At 45.5% G+C, this 10,072-nt stretch overlaps 1 long non-coding RNA gene across 1 annotated transcript; it reads left to right on the top strand.

The window, feature by feature from the left end:
- The first annotated feature begins 5,232 nt into the window (after positions 1-5,232).
- Positions 5,233-9,610, top strand: LOC142484966 (uncharacterized). Its single transcript, XR_012798319.1, has 3 exons — positions 5,233-5,609; positions 8,132-8,570; positions 9,031-9,610. It is a non-coding gene; the product is annotated as an uncharacterized LOC142484966 (long non-coding RNA).
- Positions 9,611-10,072: the final 462 nt, after the last annotated feature.

Here is a 10,072-nt window from a genome sequence, read left to right on the forward strand (position 1 = left end):
CAGCTTCTACCTTGGCCGGATCTGTGGCTATCCCTTCCGCTGACACTATATGTCCCACGTAGGTCACTGAGGTCCGGCAGAACCGACATTTATCTAGAGACAATTTCAGCCCTTCTTTTGCCAGACGGTCCAGCACTTTTAGAAGCCGCGTCTTGTGTTCCTCCAGTGTCTTCCCGAAGACAGTGATGTCATCCTGATACACCAGACACTCTCTAGAGTTCATATCTCCTAGAGTTTTCTCCATTAGCTGCTGGATAGTGGCCGGCGCTCCACAGATGCCCTGCGGCATACGAGTAAATTGATAAAACCCCAAAGGGCAGATGAAGGCTTTCTTTTCTTGATCCTCCAGGCTCATGGGTACTTGGTAATATCCAGACCTTAAATCCAGGACACTGAACCATTGACTTCTGTTTAAGGCGTTCAGAATTTCTTCTATACGAGGAAGGTTATATTGATCCGGGACCGTGCGATTATTCAGCGTCCGATAGTCTACACACAGTCTCACTGACCCATTCTTCTTCCTAACGACCACAATGGGGGAAGCGTAGGGGCTTCTTGACTCCGTTACAATTCCCGCCTCTTCCATCTCATGTATCACGTCCCGTACATCGTCAACATCACTAGCGGCGATACGGCGAGAGCGTTCACGGAAAGGGGTCGTATCACTCAGGCGGATGGTATGTTGAGCACTGCGACTGCACCCCACATCCATTTCACTGGTGGAGAACACATTTTGTCGGTCTTCTAGTTTTGCCCTCAGCCGGTCTCTCCACTCATCTGGCAGCACTGAAGACCCAAAATCGAAATCCAACCTCCCCGTGGATTCATGGGCGACCGCTGCATTATCTTGAAACGGCTTTTCCACTGAGCTGACAGGATATATCCGACCCAGTCTCTGGCCCGCATCAACAGCCATAGTGAAGGGCAATAGATTTTGTAACGACACATAAGTCCGACAGGGAATGGGGGATGCCAGTCCCTGATCTCGGTTATTATCTTGTATCCTCTCCGAGCATCCTCCTATGGGGTACTTTCCAAAGAGAATAGGTGTTCAGCTTCATCTCGATCCGTATAAGAACACCAGACAGACATCCGCTGTGTCCACCGAGGTGGGATTTCAGTCAGTCCTGATCGTCCGCAGAAGAGTAATCCATAACTGTCGTGTGTAGACACATTAGGGTCCTCTTTCACCTTGACGAGCTGTAGCTGAAGGCTAGACATGGGCAATTCGTTTGTCTCTTGTAAATAGGCCCGAATTCCTGCACGTACAATATCAGCATTGGTCCCTAAAATGATCGGGTATTTAGGTAACTCCTGAGGTTCCGGGCACAATAGTGACTCGACATCCCTGGGATGGGATTTCCCAGTATTCAGTTGCTGGAACTCCAGACACACCGTTACAATACCGTCAATGGGATTGTCTTCACTGCTCAATCCTCTTACTTTTATATGTTCTGCCAATTTCAATGGCCTCTTCTGCAGGTGTTGATCATAAAACCCTCAGTATATAATGGTCACCTGTGACCCGGTGTCCAGCAACGCCAATGAATAGATGCCATCCACGAGTACACGTATGAGGGCTACCGGTCCTACTCGGGTGTTTCCATCAGTGGTGGGGTTGTCCTCAGCGGCAGTGGCTCCAGCTGGGTCCTCTGGCGGTCGTAGCCCCCCGGGGTTTCTTCACCCGCTGTGTATACTCTACAGACCATCACGTTAGGGGAATATTTCTTGGGAGACGGGCTCCGGTCCCGGCGCTCTCCCATAGGGCAGTCGTAGGATAGATGGCCCCTCCTTCCACACTTGAAACACACCATGTCACAGGGCGGCGTGCGGAGGTTGTAGGGGGGAGACGCCCTCCTGGAATATTTTGGCTTGTCTGCCACTGACTTGAATGGGGCTTCCTCCCTCTTCTCACAAGATCCCTTGCTTTTGGTTGTCGAGGACTTCTGAGGAGAATGAAGTAGTAGGTGGGCCTCGTGTTCCTTGACTTGCTTAAGTAAGCCCGTGAATGTAGGTGGACTCCCTCGCGTAAGATAATCATGAATCATGTTAGCTATGGGGTGGTTCAGGCTGGAGCCCTGCAAATACTGCTTAAGAAGGTATTCATCCATTTGGGATGCGAAGACAAGCTTGCGGTAAAGCAAGGGCCCTAGAGCTATCTGTACTCGATGAATGAAGGCCGACAATTCTTCTCCATCCTTCTGATTGATGGCATAGTACTTAGCCCAGAGGGCTCCTTCATCTTCCGCCACACCGTAGGCTTCCGTCAGGAACTCCACTATCATCCGGGAAGTTAGGTCAGGGTGTTGCTCCCGGTGAATACTGACCAGAGTAGAAGCCGGGGGTTTCAAACACTCCATCAGACGTTGTCGTTTGATGGACTCTGTACAGGACCATTTCTCCATCACTGTCTGGGTGTGTTCCTTCCAAGGCTCTATCCCATCTTCCCCGGTAGGAGTGGGCAGGACCCCAGAGAAGGCTTTCAATTTCTGGTAGTTCTGGGAATGGGACGCCAGGGTCAAGGCTTCGACTAAGGGCGGTAGACTTGGCTGAGAAGCCAACTGGCTTATCTTTTCCGTGAGCTTTTGCAGCATGTCCCTCCATAGCTCCGCTTCTTCTGATACACAGGATCCCAGACGGCTGATTTCAGACCGACAGCTACCAACCTCACTTTCTGGATAATTGACGGATAATTGACGGATAAAGGCGTTGGGCACTCTTCCCTGCACACTTCGGGTTGGGTTTCCTCTATAGGATAGATTAGCGGACTACCGCCAGAGGGTGCATTAAGAAGCTGCAGAAACTGTGGGGGCCGCAGCTCCATGGGGGAAAGGTCTCTCTGGCAATCAACCAGGAGGGTATTCCACTGGGGGTCCTTGTCTATTTGAATATCCACCAGGTGGGCTTTTGAAAATCCTGGTAGTTGCCTTAATGCAGTTTGCAACATCTCTAAAGGCAAGGTGATAGGTACCTGACTCACTGCAACCACTCAACGCGAGTGTGTGTTTCTGTCGCGCCCAGTCGCGTACACTCTGGCGGGAAAGTAGAACCATGATCTACAGTGGCGGCCGCCTTTAGCCTCCTGCTGCCTTTTCCCCGCGATTTTAAAAATTGCGGGCAAATCGCGGGCTGATGCGGGCCGTTTTCGGCAGTTTTGGGTGCCTGCGGGCATTTTCATTGTGTAGCGCTAAGAGCTTTCATTGTCTAGCGCTATTAGCGCTATCAGGCGATTTCGGGTCGCGCGGACAAGGCCTATGAGAGACGGAAAACATCCCCGAATTTTTTCGGGGATGTTGGAGATTAAAAGGGGCCGCGACAGTCACAGATAGTTTATTTAAATTTTGGGCACCCCAGGTCTTAATCTCAGCAGCGCCTCCAAATGTAGCCCTGTTTCCCCTAGGGTACAGGAAGACTACCAAGGCTGTATAACGTGTTGGCTCGCAGGGCCTAAGCCTCTGCCACGGAGAGCCTGGGGCCAAGTACATATACGTATTCTCTCTTACCAGATGCAGCGCCTCCACCTGCGATGGCTCCCAGCAGAGCGGGAGTCGTTCCTCGCAGGACACCAATACAATAATATTCACACAGTGTGTATAAAAACTAATAGCTTTACTAACGGACACCATACATAACCTCCTATGCATAACATTCTGTATTCTTCCCCAAGGAGACACAACTAGCCAAAGCGTCTCGCAGGACGCGACACTCCACCATGTTCAATGTCCCACTCTGCAAACCCCCAAGTGTGTGTGTGTGTGTGTGTGTGACTGCGCAGCCACTAGAATGAGAATGTTACAGTTGGTGCACTTATTTGAGAGTTACCTGCCGAGCGCTCCTCCATTCGGACCAGCAGACAATCTTCGCAAAGGATCCGCAGACACAGGGCCTTCCGCGATGCTCCTCCGGGGCGAACCCACCCGGGTGGATGACAATGTCTCGGATGGGGTTTTGTCCCAAACCTCTGTTACACTCTGCAGCGACCACTGTGTCTCTGTATTGACACCACTACTGGGGCAGGTTCCTAGCCTATAATACCACAAACTGACTGGTGACTCAGGGGCCTAACTGGGGCCTATGGGGGAAGTCCTGGCCTAGCATAGAGGCTACTTGCCTCCCTACACACTGAGCTCCTTCCTCTTCCCCTTCCTAGTCTGGTCTGAGCAATGTGCTCCCCTGCGCTACCTCATATCCTCTTCCTGCGGAGCTCCTGTCGCCCTATTGGCTCCCTGGCATCACCTGGTCTTACTGGTGCTCATGGGACTTGTAGTCCCCTGCTCTAGCCCTCCTCTCATTGGTCTATGCTTCGCGTGCTACCGCAGCCACTCCCTGCCCATGCGCAATCTCTCTTCCAGCGGCGTCGCCTCGCGGACTCACTGCGCATGTGCGAATACCAAAATGGTGACGCCCTGGGCGCTCGGCTTGCCGTGGAGCCTGCCAGACACCGGAGCACTCCCTGCTCGCTCTGCAACCTTCCCTGACTCTCCCATAGCAGCGGAGGTAGGGACAAACGGGGCAAATCTAGGGGACCTGGCTACAAGTGTATAAATTACAGAGATGTATTCAAACTGCACTCCTTTTTTGCAGTTTACCAAGTTTCTTTACTAGGTGTTCCCTGTAGCACAGTCCCTGTTATTTGCATATAATCATCTGGCACTTGTCCTAATTATCTATCCGATTGGGTGAAATCTAAGTGAATTCAAGTGAGGTGCTATAAGAGTATACACCTAGTAATGGCTCTTTGATAAAGCACCCTGCGTGTGAAACGCGTAAGTGCCTGTATCAGTACTTTTTTGTCCATGTTTTTATATGAATAAACCCTTTTGAGCATCATACCCCACATGTTCTTTTTGTGAGACGCAGTGCACCGGTCTTTGCCCCCATGGGAGTTCCTGTGTGGGATGTTTGTATACTGAGGTCTACATTATAGACCATAAACTTAGAAAACATGTTACCCTCGCCACCTTATACCTGGTGGGTGATACTTTGAACCCCACATTGGGTTCTGGGGGTTTGGGCAGATACCGAGGACTCCTTGAATGTGATTTATCCCCCTGCCCGGTCTTACTGTTCTGATCTGTGCTGAAGCAGGGCGATCTAGCGATGAGCTGCAAACTGCGTCCTATGGAGGATTTTGTCCGGTGGTCTGTGTCTTCATGTCCTCAGAAATCTGGTAGGATTCCCGAGTACATGTTTCGGGGTAACCAGCAACTCTGGCCCCCTTCTACCCAAACACACCCTGACAACATTTTACCATAAACTCACCCCTGAAACTCACGCCCTGCACGTCTCCGCTGGTTGGCACTCCTGGAACAGTAAAACACACATACATCTTTATTACAATACAGTTCACATGCCATAACTGAGGGAATAAAACTCCAACGCACAGCCCTGAACAAAGTCCTTGATAAAGGGCGGATTGCCTGAAACGTGTAGGAGGGTACCTACCTCCGTTTTTTAACTATGGAAGAATAAAGCATTTGATATATTTGTATTAGTTTTGTGGGACCCGTCTGTTCAGGGCTGTGCGGTGGAGGTTTTTCCCTTGGATCTCTCTGCATTCTCCTGGCTGCACGCTCACCAAGAACTACAGGACTGGGGCAATACAAATTGTGATTAGATATTCCTCTTTCTACCTACCTCTGGGCTCCCCCAATGAGGCTGTAGGTCTGATTTTCTTCATATTTCAGCCTTCAGGGCTAGAGCTCTTGTTAATGGTATATGCTACATTATGAATACATACCTCACTAGCCCCAGTTCCTATTTTTCTACATTATTACCTAAAGGATTTACACCAGGATTGGACTTTTATGTTGGAGCGCATATCACTAATTGACTGCACATGCCATAACTGGGTTGCAGAGCTCCTGGCTGAGCTGGCTTCAAACTTCCCAATATGGCTCAGGCGCACCCAGCAGGACATAATACCTTTATTATTGGCCTGGCTACCCCCTCACCGTCACAATCAATGCTTCCCAAAGATAATGTAAAATGTTTACATGTTCCTGTATGTCCTCTGTTTGAATAAGAAGGTCAGCTACATACTGCAAAATTTTGTCTCCGTATCCTAAGGGTTCAATTACACCTGCTAGTGCTTTATGGAAGTATATCGGCGAGGAATGGAAACCTTGCGGGAGTACTCTCCATAAATATTGTTTATTTTGAAAAGTAAATGCAAACCTGTACTGGCTTTTCTCAGCAAGCGAATATGGAGTACAGTTTTGGGCACCACTCCCAAGAAAAGACATTATGGAACTAGAGAGAGTGCAGAGAAGATCCACCAAATTAATAAAGGGGATGGACATTCTAACTTACGAAGAGAGGCTAGCTAAAGTAGATTTATTTACATTAGAAGAGGGGTCTAGGGAGAGGTGTGATACACTCACGCTCTGTACCAGATGCCCACAATTTAGCCAGGCAGCATACCTCGTAACAGCTAAGAGACACACCCACGATCACTAGCACCCCTCCCCCCCTACCTCCAACCCCCTCTACTCCCCCCCCTTTCTTTACCTCTTGGTTCAATGTTTGTCCACCGGTTTGTCCATCCGTATGGTTGTCTGTTTGTCGGTCTTTACATTTGTTTGTCTACCCATGTTGTTGTCTACCTGTTGGTATATACGTCGTTTGGCTGATTCGTGTATCTGTCGGTTGGGCTGTTAATGAGTCGGTAACTGAGCTTGTGCGTCTGATCCCCTCGGTTAGAAGGTGGATTTGTCACCGTTATATTGACTCCGGAATGCGAGCCTTGTCTCAGCCCTCTAGGCTCACCAGTTTGACTACAGGTCGAAGTTCTGTTACAATACTATTAATATCGTTATATTTTCGGAGACAATGAGGATTCCCACGACATAATGTATCCTTTAATGTATCCTTTAATGTATCCTTTAATGTATCCTTTAATGTATCCTTTAATGTATCCTTTAATGTATCCTTTAATGTATCCTTTAATGTATCTTTTAATGCATTGTAATGTATTCTGTTATAAACCAATAAAAATTTAAGTTACAAAAAAAAAAGAAGAGGCGTCTAAGAGGGGATATGATAACTATATACAAATATATTCAGGGACAATACAAGGAGCTTTCAAAAGAACTATTCATCCCACGGGCAGTACAAAGGACTCGGGGCCATCCCTTAAGGCTGGAAGAAAGGAGATTTCACCAGCAACAAAGGAAAGGGTTCTTTACAGTAAGGGCAGTTAAAATGTGGAATTCATTACCCATGGAGACTGTGATGGCAGATACAATAGATTTGTTCAAAAAAAGGTTGGACATCTTTTTAGAAAGTAAGGTATACAGGGATATACCAAATAAGTATACATGGGAAGGATGTTGATCCAGGGATTAATCCGGTTGCCAATTCTTGGAGTCAGGAAGCATTTATTTTTCCCCTTATGAGATATCTGGATGATATGACACTGGGGTTTTTTGCTTGCCTTCCTCTGGATTAATAAGTACAGATGCAGCGGCCGTATTTGTAAAAGGTCACGGAGCTGTTGTCGTTGGATCAGATGTATTCCACGCTGTATTAATTTTGCATTCCCGCGTTCATGTCGCTTTCACGCCACCCGGCACCCACGGTTGATTCATGTCGGTCTGTTTAATTTAATGGTTTTGGATTTAATTGGGTGCAATTCTTCGCGTTCCTGACAGGTGGCAGAGATTCATGAATTGTAATGAATTGTAATGTGTACAGTGCTTGTGCTACTGTGTCGACTTGCAGGTGTCTAAAAAAACAGATAAACCCATGTTTGCCACAGTGGTCCATTGTGAGTTGACCTTGGTACTTAAGGACCCTGAAGAAGTTATCAATTTTAGGCGTTTCGTAATAGAAACTGTAAAACTCAACGTTCTGTATCTTTTTTTTTACATTCTTTCTCCTGCACAATTGCTGACTGGACACAATGAGTACACCACAGACATATAAAAGACCTGACTGTACTTATGCATTTTTTATTTGTTCTGCAATTAATGCTGCAGCAGATAACATGGCGACTGTTACCCAAATTTATGAATATTTCATTTCGAACTATGATTTTTACAAATTTTCACCTGACGCTTGTGTGTGGAAGCGTGCGATAAGAAAAAAATTAAGTAGATATACGTGTTTTTTTTTCGTATTGACCCTGCAGCTAGAGATAGAAGAGGGTATTGGTGTGTGGTACCAGATTTTTCCAGTGTGTTTGATCATGGAAACTTCAAAAGGAGAAAGTCCAGGTTGAATCCATATAAGATTCGTCAATCCCAATCCAGCAATGTAACAGCGCCGGCAAGAGCGCCTGCACCGGCGCCTGCACCGTCTTACAATAATGGTACGACCGTCAGTGAAAACCTGGTGAACGGCAATCCTTGACATCTGTCCTTGCCAGGATACCTGCAAAACTTCCAGAATGGGCCTGATTTCACATACAGGTACCAGCAAGCTTGCATGTACCAAAAAGATTTCCAGCTTCATCAGCTGTCAACTACATGTGTAGCAGGCCCACTGTCACCTGTCAACTATGTGTATAATGAAGACTACGGGACTGACAGTGGCTCATCACCACCCGTTTGGCAAAGTCTATAATGAAGGTAAATATAATTTACTACAGTAACTACCTGACTACCTGTATTACACTATACAGTACAGTATTAAGTTTAAAGCTGCAGTTCAAGCTGCCGTATTTAAAAAATATATATATTCTTTTTTTTAAATAATGTACTGTGTGTACAGTACAGTATGTGCATCAATACATTATGCACACAGACAAGTGATTAGTTACAGTAAGCTGCAGATCGGTCCGTTTTCCTGTAATCAGTTGCTTTGCTCAGGGTTATTTAATTCTTGCACAATTATTGAAAATGTAGTCCAGCAATATGATTGACTGAGCAGTTACTACACTAGATATAATTGGTGGATAACTAGGGAGAGGGCGGGGCTCAAGAGCCAGAGCCTATCAGAAGTTGTTTGAACTGCTGCTTTAATTCCCAATGACTCGCCTTGACGCATGCGCAATACCGGAAATAATGGCATCATGTTATTTTTCCCCAGAAAATAAACTTTGACATCAAGCGGAAAAAGGCAAAAAGAGGGATTTCGATGGACCTACAGTATAATATCGCCTTTTTGAAACGTTGGTTGTGCATTGTGAATCTGATTTAAAAATCCTAGTACTATAGGCAACAATTTAGTGACAGTGCAATTTTTATTGATTAGGATAGAATAATTGCGAGCTTTATAGAAAACCTTAAACAGTGTATTGCTGTTTTCATATTCAATACTTTTTTACATTTTACTGTAATCATCACTACTGTTTGACGTTGCATTTTGCAGTATAATTACAATACACTTGCATGTTTAATTAACTCTTATAAGAAACCCCAAAAATAAAAATATATATCTTTTTTTCTATATGTATTATTCAATACATTCAACTTTTGCAAGACTTTCTCTTGTTTTCATACTTTTTTTATTTAATGTGCATGCGTGTATGTCTCATTGGAACCTTGTTCAAACGCATATGCGTGTCATCACATTTAGGCGCATGCGTGTATGTATCATTGGAACCTTGTTGAAACGCATATGTGTGTCATCACATTTATGCGCATGCGTGTATGTCTCATTGGAATTTAAATTTAAAGTTAAAAAAAAGATTAAAAAATGAGACATCCCTTTTTGAAGGACTGCTTTAAAGAAACCATAATGTGAACCATGTTTTCTTTGGGGGTGGGAGTGTTTCAATGATTCTCGTGAATTTAAAGAAGATTTTTTATTTTATCTGGAAAATCATGGAAGAATGAAAAATACAAATAATCATGTATAATACAAATTTACAGTCTTTATCTTCTTCGTAATCGCTGCATTACATTCTGTAGTTCTCAATTCTATTGTCATTGAGAGAGGGGGGGGTTGTGTAAATTAAAGACTGCTGCAATATACACACAGTACAATACTTTTACACATGGCCCCCTGTCACGATAGCTACAGTGTTATAATATACACCAAATTAACTGAGTTGAATTGAATACGACTGTGATATAATAAAGAGATTTTATTCCTTAAAAGACAGGTGGACTCACAATGTTGGACAAAT

The sequence above is a fragment of the Ascaphus truei genome, unplaced genomic scaffold (genome assembly GCF_040206685.1).
Source record: "Ascaphus truei isolate aAscTru1 unplaced genomic scaffold, aAscTru1.hap1 HAP1_SCAFFOLD_485, whole genome shotgun sequence".
Lineage (NCBI taxonomy): Eukaryota > Metazoa > Chordata > Amphibia > Anura > Ascaphidae > Ascaphus > Ascaphus truei.